The following is a 25,484-nucleotide window of genomic DNA, read 5'->3' on the forward strand; positions in this document are numbered from 1 at the left end:
CTTTTGCATTCTAGAGCTGTTACAGTTTTACATGTGACTGCAGTAACAGTAGAACACACATTCAATGAATAAAGCCATGCTGCAAATATTAGGACAGATTTATGTAGGAATCCACAATGCTGCTTAACACTTTGATATTGGTGATAATTCTCTGTGAAGTCCACACACAATATCCGCTCATAAAGTGGGCTACCACACCCAATATACCTTTTGTTCCTGTAGTCGGAGGACTAGAGAGCAGTATGTGACTGAAATTGACCTGGAGACAGCCGTGAACCATACGAGTTGAGCACTACATTTTTCAGGCCATTAGTTTTGCATTCTCCAACTATTACAGTTTTATACTTGACTGCAGCAACCTTACCATAGACATGCAATGCATACAAATGTAGTGCAATTATGTTATGACACCACAATCCTGCTTTGCGCCTTTTTGCTTACTGTTATTGGTATTATAGTTTATTGCAATACAGTTGTTATTGTTCATTTATTGCACTACAGTTCCAATTGCCCATTTATTGCACTACAGGTTTTATTGTTTATTGCTTATTGCACTGCAGCTAGCATCATATATCCGTACTTACCACGCACATAGCGCAACCTGGCCAGGCACCTCTCATGGGACTGAATGTTGCAAGTCCTCTCAGCTGCAGCTGTTGGGAGAGAAGCACACCATTATGCTTATCAGTTTTGCACACATTCAACTTGCATTTTAGTAAAGTAGTAGCAGAAATACTTGCATAGCTGTAGAGCATGCCCAGCCCTAGCATCTTGGACCCAGGTGTCCAATGTTCCCCTCTTTCTACGCTTCAGGTAGTCATAGTGTTGACAACACTGCTCACCAGTGTGGAGGATACCAGTAGTACTGGTAAGTTCCCTGGCCAACTGATCCTAGTTCTCAGTCTTACACACTCAGCTCTGGTAAACCACCCTGCAACAGCCTAGGTTCATAATTGCGTGTCAGGAGCCCAGCAAATCCCTGGACTCCTGCACACCCCGACACCCTGTCTCATTGCCTGAAAGTGTGCACCATCTCCAACTCCAACTGGCATACCAACATTTAGACTCCAACAAATAGTGCAGAGTTCCCATCCATTGGCTTTCATATAGGCTGTGTCCCTGCCTTTACATGTCATTCAGTGGCAATCAAAAAAGTGCTTCGCATCACACAAACCAGCTGAGCATCGTGAAAACTGAGACAAACATGGCTTTAGCGAAGCTTAGCATTGCGCAAACAGTAGTAGTAGCTATTAACCTAATTTAAGCAGTGCTTAGCACTGTGCAGCTCTCCCAAATGTAAAAATATTGATTTTAATTTTAAAAAAATTACATTGCATTAAACAAATGTGTACTAGGGACTGGAACGCATGACCTACGAAGCTTTAGACCATCACTCTACCTATTTAGCTACTTGGATAGTATATAAAGTAGTATACGTTCACATATACTACTAAGCAACTGCTGAGCATCGCTCAAATAGGCTTAAACATAAGCAAACATACATAATTAATTATATGCAGTTTCTATTTTTAGATGTCTGGCAGGTGTCAGCTGTCTGTGTAAGCACAGCTTGGCATTGCTGCTGTCTCCGCCACACAAATGGTCCTTAAAAAAAAAAATAAATAAATTTAAAATGCAAACATACAGCACATTGCAACAGTAGCAGGGAACATTACAGGGAGCCTCATTATGTACATAACATCTGACCACCCTCTACACTTCTGCCTACAGGGATTCAATGTCCCTGTTGCTATGCTGTCCCTCGGCAGCGCACCATGATTAATATGCATGGTGTGCTCCCAAAGTGGAACCATGGCCGTGCACAAGGGTACATTCTATGTAGGCTCTACATGGAATTTATTGAATCATGGGGTATATTTAGGAGGCCTCAAACAGAAGAGTTATGAGATTTATTTTTAGCTTCATTCAAGGCTGAATCTGGTGAAAAGGGGGATAATTTATAATAAGAACGTGGTTTGAATTTAAATAAATCCAGTGGTGTATTTATCATCTATTTGTTTTGGGTAATGAGAAAGGTAAAAGACAAAAATAAAGTGGTAGGTAAGATTATTGTATGACAAAAGGTATGATGAGATAAAATAGAGAAAAGAAAATGAAACCGGATGGAAGAAAAAAATAATATGACAAAATGAATTTATAGAAGTTGAAAATATGTGAGGTTGGTGGGGGGGGGGATGAAACAATACATACACACACGTGTGTGATATATATATATATATATATATATATATATATATATATATATATATATATATATATATATATATATACACACACATGCATACACGTGTGTATATATGTGTGTGTGTGTGTGTATATATATATATATATATATATATATATATATATATATATACACACACATTGTGTGTGTATGTGTGTGTATATATATATATATATATATATATATATATATATATATATATACATACACTGTGTGTGTATGTATATATGTGTATATATATATATATATATATATATATATATATATATATATATATATATATATATACACACACACACACACACAGACACACACACACACACACACACACACACACACACACATGTGCACATGCACATACACCCCTGTATAGTGTCCAGGGTTGGAACTGATAGATGATGACAAAAATTAGTAATGAAAAAGAAAGAAGAAAAATGTTTAAAAAATGTTATGGAGCAGAAGATTTTTTTGTGGAGAATTTTTATTAGACAAATTATCTGTGAAAGGGAATATGAAATATGAGGTGATGGAAGAAAGAAAATGTGTTGACTGTACTGAAGAGGAAGCCGAACATTGGGGGAATTTAATAAAGCCTACACATTTTTTTCCATGTAGGCATTGAGCAGTGCTGCTAACATGGCCGTAAACAGTTTTTAGATTCAGTAAGCTCTGCTGAGTGGCACGCACGAGCACACCAACATGGAAACTTCCATTATATGCAAATCACCTCATAAGCACATGAATCTCATGCAAATGAGGCAGGTAGAATGATTCAGCAAACAGAAAAGAAGTCCTGCAGACCTCGTGTCAGCATTCATAGTGTACATGGTAAAATTCTGTGTACAGGAATGTAGACAGGCAAAAGGGGCTGTAAAAATGTAGGTAGATAGAAATGGCATAGCACACACAGATATGAGCAAAACTATCTTCTGTGTGTTCCAAAAGTTATAGTAAATTAAATGTTAATTTTTTTTTTAATCTTGGCATGTTTGCACAGCATGCTGCAGTGTGCAAACCTGCTTTATTAAAAACAAAAAAAAGTAGAAAAGTCAAATATTAATGTCATGAGACAGAAATTTATTGTAGGACCCTGCGTGCAGTATCTACAGTGGTGCATTAGTGCTGTTTCCAACACGCAAGGGCTCTGAAGCATGTAGCATCCAGGATGTTCATCGTGTTATACTGCTGCAGTCATCACACTTGGGTTATCCTGCCGTCAGGCGGTCCCGTAGTCGGGCGAATCCCAAAGTCTTGGTCCGGCGTCGGTTGTCATCGCTTCTTCCCTGACGTCAGTGCGACAGGGGGATAAAAGAGGCAGCCGACGTCATTTTCTTCAGTCTTTCTTGCCGTGCGGTGCCCGAAGCAGAAGCAGTTCGCAAGTGCTGGTCGGCTAGCTCCTGAGATTTTCGAATCGAATTTCAGCCTGAAGGCTTCACTAAAGCTAAGTACCCCGTTGGGGAAACTTTTCTTGCCTCAGACCAATGTCAGACAAAGTTAATAATTGCGTTTCTTGTGGGAAGCAAATACCTCATAAGGATTTTCATTCTTACTGTATTCCTTGCCTAGGCCCAGACCACGACGTCTCTGGTTGTCGGTTTTATGCTAGGTTCAACAAACGTACAATCGTCGGGCAGATTTCGCCCGACATTATTTTGGCAGAAAATTTAACTATAGCATGTTGTCGGAGCAACCGACATCAGCAATGATTAAACGCAAGGATAAGGACAGGCAACCAAGGCCAAGACCAGATACCGAGGCCTCAGCAAGGCCTGCCACCGGTTTTCCGGTTTTCAGCGAGGCGCCTAAGCAGCCCCTGACTACCACTGATTTAGAAATTCTGACGGCCTCCCAGACCGAATCAGCTGGGCCTCAAGAGCCGGTTCCCTCTCACCCCTCTGACGCCAACCCTGACGGTGATCCGGAGATTTTGGACAGGCTTTCGGTTTCTGAAGGTGTCTTCAAACCGACAACTATCTCTATTAAGTCTTATGCTAAACTTAAAGCCCCCTTAAAAGTTAGGAAACCGGGTCCACAGACCCCCCCCCACAGGCCCCTATGTCTAAAAAACAGATGCTTAAGATGGCTGAGGATTTAATTACCCTTATCAGGGGTTCACAGCCCCCACCTGACAAAAGGCCTAGACTGGAGGAAGATTATCCTTCCTCTGACCAAGCATCCATTTTGTCAGCTAACTCTGAGGACCAGGATTATTCCTTCCCTCCTTATGAAGACTCAGATGCTGAAGAGTCCATTCCCTCTGTCTCCCCCCCTGAAGAATACTCTTTTGGGGAAACTTTACACACCATGAGGGAACACTTCCACTGGGAAGGCCAAGATTACTCTGACTCTAAGAAAAGACTCCGTGAGTTTCTTCTTCTTCCACAGCATAGACCCCTTGCAATTCCTCCAGTTTTAGACATTTTGGATGATGTTTACACTGAATCTAGTCTAAACCCAGATTCCTTACCTCCTGCACCAGCTAAACCAGACAGAGATACTACAGAGTTCCTGATTCTCATAGGTTTCTATATAAAAGCCCTGTTGCAGACCCCAAAACCATTTCCCAGGGTCCCAAAGGGGTTAAGGCCTCTACTGCTAAAAATCCACTACCTTCTGAAAGAGATTCCAGAGCATTAGAAAGATGGGGGAAGAAAGTGTATACGTCTGCCACTTTGGCCATGAGGCCTTAAACTGCCAATTCCACATGCTAAAATACCAGCAGTACTTGATTACACAGTTAAAGCAGAAAATGATCCCTCAGACAGATCAACCTGATTTCAAAGAGATGCAGGATTTGCTGCATGCAGCAGAACAGGTGGGAAAGCATACCTTACAGTGTGGTTTTGATTCATTGGAAGCCTCATGTAGAACAGCTGTCACAGGATCTGTAATACGTAGACACGCTTGGCTAAAAGAGCAAGCCTTACCAGAACATGTCAAAGCAAAGTTATTGGATGCTCCATCGCAGAAAGATGTGTTATTTGGTGTCAGAGCAGAGGAAGTTTTAAAGAAAATGGAAGAAAAGGCAAAATCTATGCAGACAGTTAAAGATTTTTTTACAGGTACAACCTCCTTGTTTCAGCAGAAACTGGCCATCAAAAAACTGGTCCTTTCCTGCATCAGACAGACCCCAAAGGGGTAGGTACAGACGCCCAAGGGGCAGAGGCCAGCCACAAGGTTTCTTCAGGCCTAGACAGTGGCATACAACAACTCAAAGAGGTGGAGACGAAAGATCTCAACCCTTCAGGAAACAAACACAATGACTTCCCTCTTTGCCTGCCAAGCAAAATTGCCCTGGCAGCACCTTTGGGAGGAAAACTGGCTCTATTTCCACAAAATTGGCGCATCATAACAAAGGACAAATGGGTTCTGGATATCATTGCCCGAGGCTACAGATTTCATTTTCACACTTTACCACGGATGAGAGGCATGCCAAATCTGCCTCCAAACCAATGGGCAGAGGCACAAACGCAAATTTCAGCTCTCATGGATATGAAAGCAATTCAAAAGGTACCTACAAAGGAGCAAGGTCAAGGTTTTTACTCAAGACTATTTCTAGTACCAAGAAAGGACAAAGCCTGGAGACCCATTTTAGACCTCTCAATTCTAAACACATACCTGGAGGTACCCAAATTCAAAATGCTCACACTACAGCAGCTTCTTCCCATGCTGGGCAAGGAGTCTTGGCTGGTAACGTTGGACATCAAAGAGGCATACCTGCATGTCCCTATCAGACAAGATTGCAGAAGATACCTCAGATTTTTGGCAGGTACAACGCATTATCAATTCCCTGCATTGCCCTTTGGCTTATCTACTGCGCTCGGAGTATTTACGAAATGCCTGGCATCAGTAGTTGCATACTGCAGACAATGAGGAGTACAAATTTATCCATATCTGGATGACTGCCTGATCCAAGCGGACAGCAAGGCCATTCTATTACAGCATCTGGCATTTGTAACAAAGCTGCTAAGTTGCCTAGGGTACATAGTAAACAAAAAGAAGTCAAAGCTAATACCCTCACAAGACATAATATTCCTGGGTGCCAGCTTAAATACAACAGCCCAGATGGCTTATCTCACGCCAGACAATCAAAAACAACTGACTCAATACTTCAAAAAGATGGGAACTTTTACCCAGCTCACTGCAAGGAAAATCCTGCAGGCATTGGGGTTCATGGCATCCTGCATTCAACTAATTCCACATGCAAAGCTGCATATGGGGAAATTGCAATGGTACCTGAAAAGTGTATGGACTCAACACAGGCACAGCCTCGAAACAAGTATACCTCTCATTCCCTGCCTTCAAAAAGAGTTCCTATGGTGGGCTCAAGCATGTCAAATAAACAAGGGTCTTCCTTTTGTCTTACCTCCAGCAAACCAAACTATGACAACAGATTCTTCAGACTACGCCTGGGGAGCACACATGGCAGGACAGTGCATACAGGGCAAATGGTCTGCAAAGCAAATGCATCTACACATCAACCAAAAGGAGATGCTAGCTGTGCAAAATGCACTGACAGCCTTCAAGGACCTCTTGCATCCAGGACAACTACTAAGGACAGACAACACCACAGTTATGTGGTACATAAACAAACAGGGAGGAACACACTCCTACCCTTTATGCAGACAGGCAATGACCTTGTGGAAGACAGCATTGACTTACCAAGTGCAACTGCAAGCACAATTCCTGCCAGGAAAGGAAAACATATTGGCAGACGAATTAAGCAGAAATTTGGCAGATCCTCACGAGTGGAGACTACACCCACAAGTATTTTCAATGATAATTCAAAGGTGGGGACGCCTAGATATAGATCTATTTGCCTCCCCCAACAATTGCCAACTACAGAAATTTTGCACAAGGACTTATCATTCCCTAGCCTCGAAAGTGGACGCCCTATCATTCAGTTGGACAGCATTGACAGTCTATGCCTTCCCACCACTACCTCTCTTGACCAAGGTATTACTGAAAGTCAGATCAGAGAGACCACGAATGATCCTCATTGCTCCAGACTGGCCACGTCAGCACTGGTACCCATTACTAAGGACCTTGACTCGCAGCCCTCCATGGATCTTACCTCAATTCCCACTTCTGTTGACTTGGCAAAACTCTCAGATCCTTCACCGTCAGCTCAAGACTTTAAATTTAGCTGCATGGAGAATACCTTGAATTATCAATCAGCACTTCTCTCAAAGGATGTCCTGAATGTCATTTTGCAGGCCAGGAGGCCCAGCACCAGAAAAACTTACTCAGACAAATGGAAAAGATTTTGTGCATGGAACCAGGCTAAAGGCCAAAATCCTTGGATACCAAACATTACTCAAATACTGCAATACTTAACTGAGATGCTACACAAAGGCCTTTCTTTTTCATCCATTAAGATCCATGCTTCAGCCATTTCAGCTCAGTATAATACGGATCCTCCCATATTCTCACACCCTTTACTAAGGCAGTTTCTCAGAGGGGCTAAGAATATAAGACCCCCCAGAAAACCCCCCACGCCAGCTTGGGACCTCAACTTCGCTTTAGAAAAATTAACACTGCCTCCTTTTGAACCAGCCTTCTCAGCAGAACTACAATACTTGTCATGGAAAACAGCTCTGTTGCTGGCTATCACCTCAGCATGCAGGGTCTCAAAACTACAGGCACTTATGGCAGTGGAACCTTTCATCATTTTCCATCAGGACAGTCTCTTTACGAACTAACCCTACCTTTATGCCAACATTAGTATCCAGTGTGGCTTTGAATCAGACCATTCATTTACCCACCTTTTATCCAAACCCCCAGAATAAAGGAGAAAGACTCCTTCACTCTTTGGACATTCACAGACAGCTACATTACTATTTGAATAAGACAAAGACCTTCAGAAAAACTGACCAACTCTTTGTATCCTATGCTGCAGGTTTACAAGGAAAGGCTATTTCAAAACAGACCATCTCCAAATGGATAGCACATTGTATCCGCTTTTGCTACTCGCACCATGGGAAAGCAGTGCCTGTTAATATTAGGTCCCATTCTACTAGGGCTACTGCAACCTCAGCAGCCTTTCTTAGGGGGGTTCCAACCAAGGACATTCTGGAGGCAGCTACTTGGAGTTCAGTGCACACCTTTACCAAGCACTACCACCTTCCGTTATACTCAAAAACCAGAGCTGGTTTTGCCACTGCAGTTCTGCAGGGCATCCTAGCTTCACCTAACCCAGTTTAGTACCAGCCACCCATCCATAGCTTTGGGATTCAACCCAAGTGTGATGACTGCAGCAGTATAACACGATGAACATAGGACAGTTTTGTATCTGCCATAAATGTAGATGTTCGAGTGTATATACTGCTGCAGTCTAGGTTACCCTCCCACCATCCCCTCTACATACCAGGGTGTTAGTTATAACTCCATGTACATCAGTCTATTGGATGCATGTCTATGTGGTGTATTTGCTAACAGCTAGTACTATTGTTTATCTACTAAGGTATTTTTGCATAGTTATTTGTATTGCCTTCTTAGTTGGGGGCACCTGACATCTGGGGCAAGAAAAACTGAAGAAAATGGCTTCGGCTGCCTCTTTTATCCCCCTGTCGCACTGACGTCAAGGAAGAAGCGATGACAACCAACGCCGGACCAAGACTTTGGGATTCGGCCGACTGCGGGACCACCTGACGGCAGGATAACCCAAGTGTGATGACTGCAGCAGTATATACACTCGAACATCTACATTTATGGTAGGTACAAAACTGTACTTTGTGATCCCTGTGTAAATGAGATGGAGTTACTGAATGGGATAATGGGGTAATCGTGTCCGCAGATCCCCTACGTGTAGGCAGAGAACCATGTTGGTGTCCACAGAGGGAGGTATTTGACATCAGGAGAGGGTGTGTCTACTAAGTTCTGAGCTGATTGGAGCATAGCTGCTCCTGTTTGCACAGCGAGACACTGTGCTGCGTGTGCAGGTCTGAGTGGGATGTGCACTGACTGCTAAACATTGTTTACATATGAGATGTGCTTTTGCATGGTGCTTCACAGTGCTCAGAGCATCTAAAAGGCCAATGATGTGTTGTTGATCCTTGCTTAACTTAAACTAGGGCCATTAAGTGATGTCACTGATATATTAAACAGGTGCAATGCATCATAGATAGCCAATCATGCAGGCAGCACCTGTAGTAGAGCACTATAAAGTATGCATACAACCTACAATCTGATTTTTTCCCCCATACTCTGCACCATTGGAGTACAGATATGAGAATTTTAACTGAAAGAATGCTAGGGGCTGCTGCAGGTCTGCTACATTTGTGTGTGTTAGATGGTGAAGTCAGTGCTGCTGCTGCTGACAGGAGGCCTAGGCAGAGAAGTGTTAAGGCCCAGGGTAACCTTAAGGTATGTGTAGCCCTTAGGATAATAACCACAGGTACCTTCCAAAGACCAACTGTTGGGGGCATGATGGAGATCTCACAGGCATCAGCATCCAGGGTACTCCACCATTTCCTGGATGCCATGCTACCACATGCCAGTGAGCACATATATTTCCCCCTCACTCCTGAAGCGAGGGCCAGCAATATGCAACACTTCTGCTGTGTTGCACACTATCCTGAGGTACTAGGTGCCAAGGATTGCACTCAGGTACACATAAGGTACCAGCCAATGAGGAGGATAAAATCTACGTCATCTGCAAGGGGTACTACTCCAACTGCCAGGATGTGTGCAATGCCCATGGAATTATTATGAATGTGTGTGCTGGCAGCTATCACTACTCCCATATCTGGCACGCATCACAGCTGTACCAGATGTTTGCAAGGGGGACATCCCACTCGACCATTTATTTGGGGATGCTGGCTACGCACTGGAACCGTGGATGATGACACCCATCAGAAATGCACGCACACCCACTGAAGAACACCATAATGAGGCACACGTACACATAGAGCATGTGTTTGGATTGCTGAAATCGTAGTTCCAGTGCCTCGATATATCTGGTGGAGCCCTGCAGTACTCTTCAGCCACATGTGCACATATGCTCACAGTATGTGCCATGCTACACAGTATGATCCTGTGGAAGCAGCTGCAGCAGGATCAGCATAGGGAAGGGATACACAGCCCCCCACCAAAGCCTACGTCACCATAGCCACACTCACAGGATGACTCAGAGGAGGAGCCCCCTGATGATGTCTCTGTAGACAGATGCAGGCATGCCCAGTACACCTTGACATTGGCTAAGAGACAATGCGCAGCACATTCATTGACAACTTAGGGCCTCAGGGACTGACACCTTACTCCTACTCACATATATTAAAATAGCTGATGCCAGGCAACCCACACAACCTGTACCTGTCCATGTATTGGATGCGTACCGCTTGCATCACACAGTCAGCCCTGAACTACAGTTCTATTAACTGTTGCATTCTCAAGGTAAGTCTGTAACCTACACACTAACTGTAAGGATTACTATAATAAGGTATTGTATGTGTGTATCTGCTGTTATGCAAGGAACTATAGTGGGCTGTTTGGTCAGAGTTAACATCCACATGGGACAACTGATACCCAGTCCAATAGTATGTGTTCCTTAATTTCACTAGTCCCAATGGTTGGAATATTTATGACATTAGGCAAGGGAGATGTTAAACAGTGGGCACACATGATATTTGGACTACTGCCTACCCAACCAAGATAATTGTGTGCTGTTGCTCCCCCATCCCCAACACAACAGTTATAACCACTTTAACAGAAAATCAGCTGTGGTATAGCAGTGGACTAGGCTATTTCCAGGGCTGTAACATAGCGCTCACACACTGTCTCTCTTTCTTCACACAGGATAATGATGTATATATGTATGCTATTGATTGTGTGATGGATGACCCCTTTCTGTCTAATGACCTGTGTGGCTCAGAGGATTAGGAAAGCTAGCATGGGTGACGGTATTGATGGTTCTAATCTGGAATTACTGACATCTTTTGCATGTGAGGTAGTAGTACGTTGGTGTTTTCACAGAATATCATACCCCCCAACCTCTTGGTGCAAGAAATCTGGACAGAAAGACTGGGGGGACAAAGGCCCAAACATATGGGCAGAGTTTAAATATTAGTCACATAAACCTAGACAGCTGCTGGAAGTAAATATGTTGCAGTAGTACATTTTTTCTGATGGATATAAAGTCTGATACACAATTGTCTGTAGTTAGTAGAATGTATTGATGTCAGCATTCAATGAAGCACCAGAGGGCCACAAATGTGTGTGGAGCAGACCAAACGTATGAGGGAAAACTCTGGAGATTCTGAGAAAATCAGGATAGTTGAGAGGTATGCAGACTGTCAGTCTGTTGGTGGTGTAACATTACCATCTCAGTCACATATTTAGTACTGCAGACATCTGGGGAATGCTGTGGATTTTTGAAGTATAGTGCAATACTACAAAAGCAAGGGTGGATGTTAATGTCTGTAACATACAAAATCCTGGACAGGAATATAGGTAGGTGTGGCCTGGAGTCGTATTATAACTACTGACAGTCCCACTGAACATGCCCGTACACTTAGTAAAAACGAGTGCAATTCTGTTGGCCCTTCATTGAAATGACCTGTTATGTATAAATGTCTATGCATACAGACATATACTTATACATATCATTCTGTCAGTATCTGTCACATGCATATCTATTGTATTGTAGTGTTAAATAGATATATACTGATACATATATATAGCTATATATATATATATATATATATATATATATATATATATATATATATATAATATTAAAATGATACATAGACTCCGCCATATATCTACAGATCACATATACATATCATACACACACACACACAGCTACATTTATGTATACATCCCTGTTACGTACAGAAATGTGTGTGGATGTCTGCATTGTCTGACATAGCCTAGTAATGGTGAGTAAACTCAGTGGCAGATTCAGGAATTTGCGGAAGGGGGGGGGGTGCAGTCTGATTAGTTGGTTACCAGGGTGGAAGCAAGAAAGTGGGACACTTGGTTTGGTGGTTGTGATAAGATCACCTTAAGAAGCTCTGACATCACATCTGGAAATACATCATTTTACATTCAGTTACACATGATTTTACTGTGGATGTGGTAGCAGAAAAAAGTAATTCCTGCACAGCACATCTATTTTCAGTGCATGCCTGGAAAATTTTTGTTGACCTTAACAACTCACATTCTCCTTCCATGGCATAGTGGGCATATGGACTGTTATAAACTTGTAAAGAATCCCACTGAAGGTGGAAATAACCACAGTGAAATCTACTTTGTTGTTATGAAACATAAAATATATACCACAGACACATGTTAGGATAATAAAAGCTTCATTTAACTGATGTACCAAATAACAAACTAAACTCATAACTTTCCTTAGCTGACCATTATGTTTTTGGATTGTTTGCTGTTCTTTCTCTGGGTTTAAACACAACTAATTTTCTTTAACAAAAGCCCTACTGTACCTTTTCTCTCCTTTTAACAAATTCTGGAGTGAGTGAAGGAGGGGGTGGCAATGCTGGTCTCCAGGAGTTCAAAAATGCTGGTTGTCTTCTTTCTCAAGTCGATGTTCAATGAAACTTGAATTGTTTTTAGTTCAATGTTTTCTAAGTTCATGGCCATCTGAATTTGAGTAATTTCTTCTTCCAACTCGTGGTCTTTGACAGTGAACTTCTGTCCTGTTGAACTTTCACTGAGCTTGGACTGCAGTCACTGCAACTTCAGCACTGTGGAAATAGTTCTAATTTGGAGAATGCAGTACTTTCTACAACTGTGTTTTATAATTGGAATAGTCTCTGTAGTAATTACCATTTTTGGGACTTGAATATAAGCTGATAATTTCCAATACAATTGCTACTTGTTTTTCCACAGCTGCTTGCACTTATCAATGCACAGTATTACATTATCATTTTGCCAGATTTTAAACAATTCACTGATGGTTCAGCCTTTATTGAGAAAGCTTTCAATATATTGTTGTCTTTAGCGACTGAGTTCTCTGGTACTGTGACTACTCTTCTTCTTCTTTTTCTCTCTTCTGTTTGTGTTTGTGTCTCCATTTTCTTCAGTCATGTCCATTTCTATCTGGAGTTTCCCTTAATACAGCTCATGTTCCTGAACATCATCTGCACTTTTGTTTCTTCTTCCATTTCTTTGCATTTCTCATTTATACATCCCTGCTGAACTTCTCTTGCTATCATCTATCAAACTCTACATTAAGGTTTTACATAATGTACCCTGCTCTCATCTTTAGAGACCCTTCTTTCCTAGGGTTGCCACCTTTTCAAATGGCCAAAGTGGGACATTTTCGGGACAAACATCAAGGCCCACACACTTGCCACAAAGGATCTTAACACAGAACTTTACTTAATAAAGAAATAAACTTGTTTTTTTGTTTTGTTTGAGCTTAAAAGCTATTATTCATAATTATTTAAGAGACATAATCCTCTATGGCATACATTAATATATTAGATACAGAAATAACTATTTTTCTCAGCTATAACACCATGGCATTATTTTAATTATTTCAATACTTCTCAGACATTTCCTACAGGTAATATTTTTGGTCACTAAACAGGGACAAGAGGGAAGTAACCTCTCTTTTGCCTCAGCCCCCTCTACCATAGTCTTTCTTTTCTTTTTCTTATTTCTTTTTAGATCTATTTAAATTATCTTTATGTATTCTACTGTAATCCTTTTTACTCTGTCCATACTAATATTGCCATGCCTCATACTATCTCGCGGTACACTACTTGGCATGCTGCTTCTGGTGAGGTTGGGTGGGTGATATGATTGTATGACTGACTGACTTGATGGTGATATATCATGATAGTACTGAGTGGAGTGGATGGTGGGACACTTTCTATGATGTACTGGGGAGTGGTGGACTTTCTGGTATGTGCTGCCTGGGGGACTACTGTGATGGCTATGATATGACTTCACCGACTTTGTAGGTGACTTCTCTTCTATGAATGTCTGTGCATCTGATGGTACTTCTATCTTCTAACTTTCTACCCTGGTACTTCCTGGATTCTATGATGTTCTATGTTGCCTGGTACTTTTTGTGATAGTTGCCTTGGTACTGACTGGTACTACTGGTTTGTTCTTGCTCCTGTAGTAGACTTGACTTTTATTGATGGTACTACTGACTTGACTGGTGATGGTAGTACTTGACTGGTCTGATGCAGAGTGAGTGAAGAATTTATGATGGTGCCAGTGATGAATTGATTTTATGATGGTTTGGCTTACTATTTATGTTGCCTGTGAATATATTTGCCTGGGGTAGATGTACTTCTGTGATGGTGTGGTCTGACTTCTCTTCTGTGTTTTCCATGAATTTCTATGTTGCCTGTGGTGTGGATGATCTATGATGATAGAGGGATGACTCTGACTACTGGTACTTCTTACTTTCTATGTTGCCTGGGGAGGTAATGACTACTCTCCTGGTAGTACTTCTCCATCTTAATAGTCTGACTTAGTTAATCAATTATTTTATCTAAAGATATGTAAAGAAAACTATACATGACCGGGAAGAAAGTAACAGAATTTTTTGTGACAAATACACTAATAGTGTGATGGGCCTCTATGTTCCATACCACCATACTGTATAGTGTCAGTGAGTGTAACAACACTAAGCATTTGAGGATGGCCTCTGTGTTTCTGTAATCCCATACAATATGTGTGTCACTGCTTACTACTACCATACTACTGTTTAATTCTTAATTAAACATTTCTCTTCTTGTCTTTCTGGCAAATAAATTGATTACAGAGGTAGGAGTGTGGGATGTGGGATCCAGGATGCAGGAACAGCAACACTAAACTGTTAAGGCGCTCTTGCCCCATGGTACTCCGGAGTTCAGACTTTATCAATTTTAAGGCTGAATTAGCCCTCTCTACTCCAGCAGTTGTGACTGGAGTGAGCAAGAGTGTATTTAATACAAAGGAAATGTTTGGGAACATTTTGACATTTGTTTGCGAATAGGTCTGCTTCAAATCATTTGTCAGTGCAGAATTGTCTGATAAAGCCTCCCATGTCCTGCAGTCTGAGCTCTTGGTGGAATATTGTCGGTGAAGGCAAGTCAAAAAATTAAGTGAAAACTCTCTATCTAATGTTAAGTTGTTCAAGTTTGATGGAATTAGTGAGAGTCCTTGAATAGCTGTTGATGCCATTGTAGTGAATCATCTGGACAGTTCATGAATGAAGTGATCCAGAAAGGGAATAAAAATTGTTCTTCGCCAGTAATCTTCTGAAGTCTCTAGTAGCCACATTGTTCCTCATAGTCTGTTTGCTACAGACACGTGGAAGGGGTAATTCAGTATTACTGCAGAAGCTCCCCATTTCTGACATATCTCTGAAGCTATTCCTAAACTCATTCTCAATGTTTGCACGAACAGCCTGCAGCTCATTGCTCATATGCATACAGTATGTCTTGAGACGATCCTTGCAGAAGTTTGCTAAGGGGCTTAGTAAAGCCAAACAAGAACCTTGCTGACTGGAAGGAAACAATAAACTAAGACTTAGTAATTGAATTGTAAAGTCCACTGGCATCTGTCAAAGTTTTTCCACCCCAATGTGGCCCTCTGTTATTCATAATATTGTCTAAACAGTGAATGAGTGCTTCATACATATGATAGAACTCATCAAAGGCTGTATGTCTCTCCACCCATCTGGTCTCACACAGCAACTTAAGCTTTTGTTTTTCTATAGGTTTTTTGCCACTTGCATTTTGCTGTAAATTCATGTGTTGCACTGATTCCTCTAGACATCTTTGCCTTTTTGGGGAGTATTTGAAAAACAAACCAACTTCCTTCACTATATTTAACATTGTTCGTACTTCTGGAACTTGGCAAGCCTTTGAAAGTACAAGGTTCAACTGGTGGCTAGCACAATGGAAAAACATATCTTGTGGTACTTTTGCTTGAAACAAAGCTGCACAGCCTTTCTGTGATCCAGCCATGTTTCCATCACCATCGTACTCCTGAGCTTTGCAGTGCTCAAGATTCAACATTAACTTTGTTAGGCATGTGACCAACGTATTGCAGATCTCCTCTCCAGTCACAGATTCACAGGCAATGAACTCTGTGAATCTCTCCACAGGATGGCCATTCTTCACGTATTGTAGTACTACTCCAAGTTGATGTTGTTTGTGTTTCACTGTTGCAGTCATTACATGTCAATTTCATATGCTTAAATATCAGCAGCATGTCATGGGCTTACTTAAACAGAAAATGATGTTGATTTCTGACCATGTGGAAAATAGAGTTAACAGGATTTATTACATTCAGCTGAACAAGTTGGAAAGCATACTTTGCAATGTGGTTTTGATTCCTTGGAGGCCTCTTGCAGGGCCGCTGTAACTGGATCTGTGATAAGAAGGCATGCTTGACTCAAGGAGCAAAATCTGCCTGATCATGTTAAAACAAAATTGTTGGATGCTCCCTTACAACAGGACAGTCTATTTGGTAATAAGGCAGAAGAAGTTTTGAAAAAGATGGAAGACAAAGCTAAATCTATGCAAACTCTAAAAGATTTCCTACAAGTGCAGCCACCCAGGTTCAGTAGGCACTGGCCTTCTAAAAATTGGTCCTTTCCAGTACCCACAAGAGCCACTCGGGCAAACCCAGACATTCCAAAGGCTCCAGGTTTCAGTCACAAGGAACTTACAGAACAAAACAGTGGGGTGCCTCCACCTCCTAATCTGGAAGTAGCAAGGCACCTCCCTACGGTAAACAGTCTCAATGACTTTTCCCTGCCATCTCAAAGTACTTATCTTTTGGCAGCCCCTTGGGGGAAAACTAGCACTTCATGCACAAAATTGGCATCTAATTACCCAGGACAAGTGGGTTTTAAATATAGTATCCCAGGGATACAGATTTCATTTCCACATGTTGCCAATTCCAAACGGATGGCCAGATCTGCCTCCAAATCAGTGGGCAGAGGCCCAGAAACAAGTTATGTCCCTCATGAATATGGGGGCTATTCATCCAGTACCAGAAAATGGACAAGTTTTTTGTGCAAGACTTTTCCTGGTACCTAGAAAAGACAAATCATGGTGTCCAATTCTGGACTTATGCATTCTAAATACATTCCTGGACATTCCAAAATTCAAGATGCTGACTCTACAACAGATGCTGCCTATGCTAGGCAAGGATGCCTGGTTGGTAACTCTAGACTTAAGAGGCATGTAAGAGTGTTCAATCTCGCCGTTTGTTCTTACACACGGGTTCGGAGCCGATCCTCGGCTCCGAGTTGGCCGAATTGCAAAGCTCTGAATCTCAGAGAAGCTCGAGACCAGCCCATATCCCACAATCCTCTCTGCCATTACTCAGATCTAGTTTGCCACGGCAACAGATCGGATCGAGGAGAGCTCGGACCAGATAGAAACTTGAGTTGTTGTTGATTTCTTCAGATAAGAATTCAAATTTTTTTCTTGTTGATACTTCCTTATAGTTAGTAGTTATTGTAGAAGTGCTGTGTGTGTGTGTGTGTGTGTGATATATATATATATATATATATATATATATATATATATATATATATACCCATTTTTCTTCAGGCACCCTTGTGGCCTAACCTTTTTTCTTGGGTGTGTTTTTTTTTCTGAGAGTTTTATATACATATATTGCTAGGGTTAGTAATTTATTTCCTGTTATTATAGTTATTGTCATTGTAACTGTACAATGTCAGAAAAAGCCAAATCTGGTTTTAAAAGATGTCAGTGTGGACAGAAAATGTCCATTACTGACCATCATGCTTCCTGTGTCTACTGTCTTGGCTCTCTCCATCTCCAAGAGGATTGCTCTATTTGTCATTCCTTTAGCGGGGGGGGGGTCATGACAGATAGATGCAGGAAGCTTATTGACAGAGGATTGTTGAAGCCGGCCTTTCAAGAGGCTTTGGGCAAGTCGGATCAGGCTTCTAAATCCTCGAAGGGGTCGAAGATGTCGGAGCCCATGTCATTGGCTCCGAGTTAATCTTCTCGGGTTCGTTCGCCGGTTCCACAGATCTCGGGGCTGAGCGTCGAACATTTATCTTTTACTGAGCCCCAGATCTTGGAACCGGTGTCGGAACTGCCACCACCGTCCATTCTTCGGTCGGTGCCATCTTCGGCTCCTTCGACCCGTTCTTCCAGACCCTTGTCTGACACAAGATGTGGATCGTGTCTTGCAGAAACTCATGGAGAACATGGCCCTTTCCAAGTTAATTGCAGTTTCCTCCCAGTTGGTGTCGAAACTAGAAGGCCTCCCCATATCTCCAACGGGTCCTCCTTCGAGACCCATCCAGATCTCGGAGCCAGGAGAAGATGACCTGATAGTGGAGCCCTCGGTGCTGAAACCGTCCATTGCACGATCAACACCTTTGACTTTGACTCCTTCAGAACCGTTAGGGGAGTCGCGGAGCCGACTGTCTTTGCTCGGTTCCGGGACCGAGAGTCGTACCGACCTGTCTGTGCCGACTCTCCCTCTCGGGGCCTCGGCACAGTCTGGTTCGGCCCCATCCTTGGGGTCGGAGCCCACGGCACCTGGTTCTGGAATGCTTCCGTGTTCTTCGGAACTGGGGGAGCCCTTAGCCAGGGATTCAGGGGCCTTTGACCTTATGAGGAAAGTATTGTCTGCACAGACAACTACATCATCAGGGGAATCTTCTCCTTCCCCAAAAGGGCCACTTTCTATTTCTGCTCCCACGATCCATCCCAAGCGTCGAGCCCAATTGCCTCAGCCACCCACAAAGGGTTCCCCCTGTTCCTTGGAGGCCTCACCAGAAGCCCCCTCTGATGAGGTCCCAAGGAAACGGTTGTGCAAGAGGAGGCACATAGATTCCCCACAGGAATCTCTAACGTCTGACACTGACTTGGATGAGGCAGAGGGGTCCCCCAAATCACCCTTGGAGGGTGTGTCATTTGCAGACATTCTGGAGATCTTGAAACAGAGGGGTGATTGGCAGTCCCTAGCCCCCTCTGAGGACGAGTCATGCTGCTGAAGGCTTTTGGGGCTCAACCTTCTACCTCCTGGGTGACCCCGCCCTTTGATGAATTAATGGATTTGATTGCTCGAAGGGCGTGGGAGACACCTGACACAGTGGAACCAGTACCTAGGAAACCCAAACAAGTTCATCACTGCCCCCCAAGATAAATCTTATCTCACCAAGGGAGTCCCTGTCGACGCTATGTTGGTGGCGGCAGCCACGAAAAAGGAGATGTCTGAGTCTTCCTCATCTGTTCATCCTCCTAATAATGATTCTAGGACTATGGACAGATATGGGAAGCACATTTTTAGTTCAGCGACTTTTTCCATGCGTTCGCTAAACTACCTGACCCATTTCACACGTTTACAGAGGGATCTCATCAAGGAGCTGACAGATACCCTCCAGGGTAACACAGATGCTGCTGTTTCAGATAAGGTAACAGCACAACTTAACACCCTTACATCCATAGTAAACTCATCCATGAGGCTCATCTCGTATGCAGCCGAGGGATCGAGTAGAGCTGCAGCTTCAGCGATTGCTCTTCGAAGACAATCATGGATGCGGCTGTGCTCCTTTGCGAAAGCCTTCAAGTCTTCCTTTGCCAATGCCACTTTTGATGGTGCCACACTTTTCGGGCCCAAGGTTAAGGAGACTCTCACTCGGTGCAAGCAAGAGGGAAAGACCCTGTCTGCTGTCGGGGTCCGTTTTTCCGCTCCTACTAGACTGTACCCCAAAGGGCAACAAGGCGGAAAAATGTGGTTCCGAAAATGTGGTTCCGTAAGAATCTGGGATCTGTCCAGACCACACAGAGTGATACCCCCTCCAGAGGCAGAGGAGGGGGTAGAAATGGAAGACGCCACCCCGGCGGCAGAGGGGGTCCGCATAACCAAGGCGACAGGGATTCCATACCTGGGAAGCCTTTCCAGCACTCCTGAACGGAGGCCCGGCTGTCCTGCTCTGGATGCAGTCGGGTCGCTTAGCTTTATACCCACTGGCCTGGCTAAACATTACTTCAGATTCTTGGGTAAAAAGCATTATGACCAGAGGATACACAATCCCCTTCATTTCAACACCACCTCTACAAACAAAATTTCCAGACATGCCACCCCGTCTGTGAAAACTAGCAGCTGTAGAAATTTCAAAGCTGCTCGAAAACAGAGTCATCCAACCAGTCCCGGTGGACCAAAGAGGATTTGGAACTTATTCCAGGTTCTTTTTAGTTCCAAAAAAGACAGGGGACTGGAGACCGATCTTAGATCTCAGCCATCTCAACAACTTCGTGAAGAAGGAAAAGTTCCAGATGGTCACGCTTCAATCGATCCTTCCATTCTTACAGAAGGACGATTGGATGTGCTCTATAGATCTCAAAGACGCGTACTACCATATCAAAATGGCCAGACCGTCCAAAGATCACCTGCGCTTCCGGCTGGGGGCCAGTCACTTTCAGTTTCGAGCTCTGCCCTTTGGACTCACCTCAGCCCCCAGGGTATTCACCAAATGCATGGCAGTAGTTGCGGCTCACTTGAGACGACAAGGATTCCGGGTGTTTTCCTATCTGGACGACTGGCTCCTCACCGCCACCACCGAGCGTCGACTTTTGCAAGCCAGAGACTATACAGTCGGCCTTTGTTCCCACTTAGGGATATCCATAAACTTCGAAAAGTCTTGCTTATCGCCCTAACAGTGTATTTCCTTCATCGGAGCAGATCTAAATACACGATCGACACTACTAAAACTCTCCCCAGTAAGAGCTTCAACGCATAAACAGCAGGTCCTACTTCTTCTAGTCAGCAAGAAAGCCCCGGCCAAACTGGTGTTAAAAGTGTTGGGACTGATGGCAGCCGCATTAATTGCAGTCCCTATGGGAAGGTTACACATGAGGGTTCTTCAATGGCTGCTCTTTGTGCAGTGGTCGTTCCAACACCTACCCCTAACGCACGAGATCAGGATAACAGAATCTTGCAGACGGGACCTCTCATGGTGGGTGCGCGACCAGAACCTCACTGTGGGTCATCCGTTCGTTCTACCCATTCCAACAGCCACAATAACCACGGACGCTTCCCTGATAGGGTGGGGGGGCCTTTTTCAGGGAAGAACAGTCCAAGGAGAATGGTCCAGCACGGAGTACACTCTACATATAAATGTTCTGGAGTTGAGGGCGGTGTTCCTAGCGTTGCAGCACTTCCAAGCCCTCTTACCTCTAGGGACAGTAGCAGTTCAGACAGACAACATGTCTATAGTCTGGTACATAAACAAGCAAGGGGGAACCAGGTCTTACCCGTTATGCAGAGAGGCCATGAGAATTTGGCAATGGGCAGAGTCCACGGGTCGCTCTCTGATAGCAACACACATCCCGGGGTCATCCAACGTCATTGCGGACAGGTTGAGCAGAGCCATCCTGTTACCTCACGAGTGGTCCCTGAAATCACAGACGGCGGAAAATATCTTCCGCAAATGGGGCCAACCTTGCTGCGATCTGTTTGCTTCCCCATTGAATGCAAAATGCAGAAGCTACTTTGCCCTTCTACCCCTTCCGGGGGATGTCCCCAGGGACGCACTGATACACGATTGGCCCCCAGGTCTCCTATATGCATTCCCACCGACTCCATTGATTCCCAGATTTCTACAGAAAGCCAGGAGCCTGGAAAGGACTATAATACTCATAGCCCCATTCTGGCCTCGTCAAATATGGTTTCCCTTTCTTCGAGCTCATCAAATAGAGGAACCGTGGATTCTGGACCCAGTGCCAGACCTGCTGACACAGTCGTCGGGAGTTCCTCACCCGTCTCTACAGTCCCTCAAACTAGCAGCTTGGCTGCTTCGCTTCCCTGTCTAGCCAGGTCTCGTCTACTCCTTCCGTCAGATCAACACATCCTAGTTGCTTCTCATAAAGCCTCTACTACTAAGCTCTATACGAGTAAGTGGAAACGCTTTGTATATTGGGCATCTAGTCAAAACTTAGATCCCTTGGTAGCTCCTTTACATAAAATTTTAGAATTCTTATCCATCCTTTTTCACGAAGGAGCTTCTACTTCCACTCTAAGAGTACAGTTGGCGGCCATATCAAACTTCCATATTGGTGAGGGAGGTTCTTCCATTATGTCTCACAGGCTTTGTAAAGGAACCTTCCATCTTAGATCGCCTGTCAGAAAACCTTCCTTTCCATGGAACCTGATTTTGCTGCTGTCCCAACTCATGTAGCCACCTTTTGAACCTGCTTCGTCATGCCTCCTAAAGTTCTTGTCGTGGAAGACTGTTTCTCGTCGCCGTGACCTCAGCTCGTAGAGTCTCAGAGCTGCAGGCATTATCGGTCAGACCACCTTACCTGATATTCCACCCAGACAGGGTTTCTTTGCGTACAAATCCATCTTTCCTTCCAAAAGTATGTTCAGTTACAAATATTAACCAGTCTATAGAACTCCCTACCTTTTCAAAAAACATACTAACAAACTGGAGTATATGTTGCACAAGTTGAATGTTCACAGGCAGCTAAGATTTTATTTAGACAGGACCAAAGCTTTCAGAAAAACGGATCAACTCTTCGTAGCTTTTGCAGACAATAAAAAGGGCATGGCAATTACTAAACGTACACTATCTAAATGGCTTGCTGACTGTATAACATTTGTATACTCTAAATCAAACCAATCCTTACCAAACAAACCTAAGGCCCATTCTACCAGATCCGTTTCCACCTCCTTAGCTCATGCGGCTCGCTTGCCTTTGGACACTATTTGTGCAGCAGCCACATGGTCTAAACCACATACTTTCATCACTCATTATAGAGTGGACAAGGTCTCCAAGGATAGGACATCATTTGGTTCCACTGTGCTTAGGAACGTTCTTCCATGAGTCACTCGGGGTCACGGAGCTAGGGACGCTACCCGTGTGTAAGAACAAATGGCGAGATTGAACACTCTTACATAAAGAAGTTATGTCCTTACCATAACGTTCCATGTAGAGTGTTCATCTCGCCTTTGTTCTTACATTCCCTCCCTTTCCCCCCCATGTGTTTGGAAGAACTGGTAGGATTAGAGTCTGATCAACGTGTCTTGACCCTTTGTGGGGTATATGGTCCCATCTGTCATGGGATATATGCTTAGACCATTAGTTATTGCTATGGTGAGAGAGTGTCTCTGAATGGCTGAAGAGAGTGTATGCTTCTAGCACCGCAGGTGTTGGATCCTTTCGTCTGGTTTGCTTGCAAACTAGATCTGAGTAATGGCAGGGAGGATTGTGGGATATGGGCTGGTCTCAAGCTTCTCTGAGATTCAGAGCTTTGCAATTCAGCCGATTCGGAGCCGAGGATCGGCTCCGAACCCGTGTGTAAGAACAAAGGCGAGATGAACACTCTACATGGAACCAGGGCCGGCCTTAGCTGAAACGGCACCCTAGGCGAACTACTGCTCTGGTGCCCCTTAAGCCCCACCCACACAGAACACAAGGAACACCCCTGTTTGAGTCACACCCACCCTATTTGAGCCACGCCCACAAATGGGTCACTCCCACAAAACACTCCTTCCAATGTTTAAATGCATGAAAATCCAAGTCATACTGTAAGACACCTTGTAGTGTAGTTGACTGCAGCTGAAGGCTGAATTATCCTTAAACCTGGTTGATCTGTTGCAAGTTTAGCATTCATCTACAGTCATGAGACAGTATTAACTTTTTTTGCAAGGTGCATTGATGTTTGTGTAGAAGTTCTCGTTTGGTCAGTGTAGCAGCAACTCTAGATTAATACTACTATATACCCTGATGTAGCATCAACTCTACATTAACACATTACTATATACCCTGATGTGCTTCATGCTCTTCACAGGTCAGCCATCAAGACTACATACTTCAAACAGCTACACATTGTGATGTGGTGGTGCTGCAGCTGTATGCTGACCCAGAGGCCAAAAAGGAAAGCAGTGTTACTACAGTCACTGACGTCTTGAACTTTGCATACAACTTAACAGCAAGCGGATTTCTCATTATTGTATTGGCAATGTTTCTTATCCATTATTGGTTACAGATGGATGTGGTACCTATAAATTCAGTTTTAAATAACAGCAGTGTACTACTTTCAGCTATCGGGTCCACTCAAGCGATTTGTAGACATATTTAAGACGAGACAGTGATATTGTCAAATGATTTATTCCATTACTTGTCAAGTACATTTTTATATGCAATCTTGACAGTAACATTTTGCACTTGTACAAACTGTCAGGTCTGGTTGACTAATTTGAAAACAGTTTCAGTTGGCACAATTAATGCTAAAGACATTGAAATATTGCCAGATTTCATTTCATTGCTGGCTACTAGACATTTACTTTATACAGTTCATACCAAGAAATTTCAATATTGTCAGATGACTTTATTCCATTGCTGTCCCATTACATGTACAGTTCTATATGCAATGTTTGACACTTGTATAAACTGCCAGGTGCACTTGAATTGTCACTTCATGTGAAAGAGCTAAAGACATTGAAATATTGTCAGATTTTATTTCATTGCTGGCTACTAGACATTTACTTTATACAGTTCATACTCAAGAAATTTCAGTATTGTCAGATGACTTTATTCCATTGCTGTTCCATTACATGTACAGTTCTATATGCAATGTTTGACACTTGTATAAACTGCCAGGTGCACTTTGTCACACTTCATGTGACAGACATCGGAAATTGTCATTTAATTATTCCTTTGCTGGCTACCAGATTTACATTTCTGTCTGCAGTCTTAAACAATAAAAAGTGTTTCACTTGTACAAACTGTCCAGTCTGCTTGATTTAAAACATTGGGTTTCAGTTGGCACAATTAATGCTAAAGACATTGAAATATTGTCAGATTTTATTTAATTGCTGGCTACTAGACCGGCATCCTTTAAACTTACTCCCAGCTCCACTTTTTCAGTGTTTTCATTTCTACTTGAAATGCTCTCTCTTATCTAGCAACTATACTCTTCTCTACATTCTATTGCTAACTTTTAAACATCTTATTTAATGCTGTTTCATACTACCCATTCCAGTACTTAAGTAACAGCTTTATCTCCTATTCCTTTCTGTACTTCCTCATATTGTGGTTTAAATGCCTTAAGTATTTTTGTGCTTGAAATGCCTTATATATTGTGTATATACTTTTTGTGCTTGAAATGCCTTATGTATTGTGTATATACTTTTTGTTACCATGTATTGATAGCGGAGCTTTTCTCCTCGGGCCTCCACTGAAAATGGACATGTATCCAGTTGGACTAGCCCGGTTAACAAATGTAAAATAAATAAAATAAATAAATAAAAACTAGACATTTCTATATGC

At 43.0% G+C, this 25,484-nt stretch overlaps 1 long non-coding RNA gene across 1 annotated transcript in view; it reads left to right on the plus strand.

Moving 5' to 3' along the window:
* The window catches only part of LOC122798619, a 130,255-nt gene extending 105,319 nt beyond the window's left edge, over positions 1 to 24,936 (plus strand). The window contains exon 2 of the long non-coding RNA XR_006364286.1: positions 24,004 to 24,936. This is a non-coding gene — a long non-coding RNA (uncharacterized LOC122798619). The remainder of the gene's footprint in view (positions 1 to 24,003) is intronic.
* Positions 24,937 to 25,484: the final 548 nt, after the last annotated feature.

Source organism: Protopterus annectens, chromosome 3.part1, assembly GCF_019279795.1.
Source record: "Protopterus annectens isolate FY-2018-M chromosome 3.part1, PAN1.0, whole genome shotgun sequence".
NCBI lineage: Eukaryota > Metazoa > Chordata > Ceratodontiformes > Protopteridae > Protopterus > Protopterus annectens.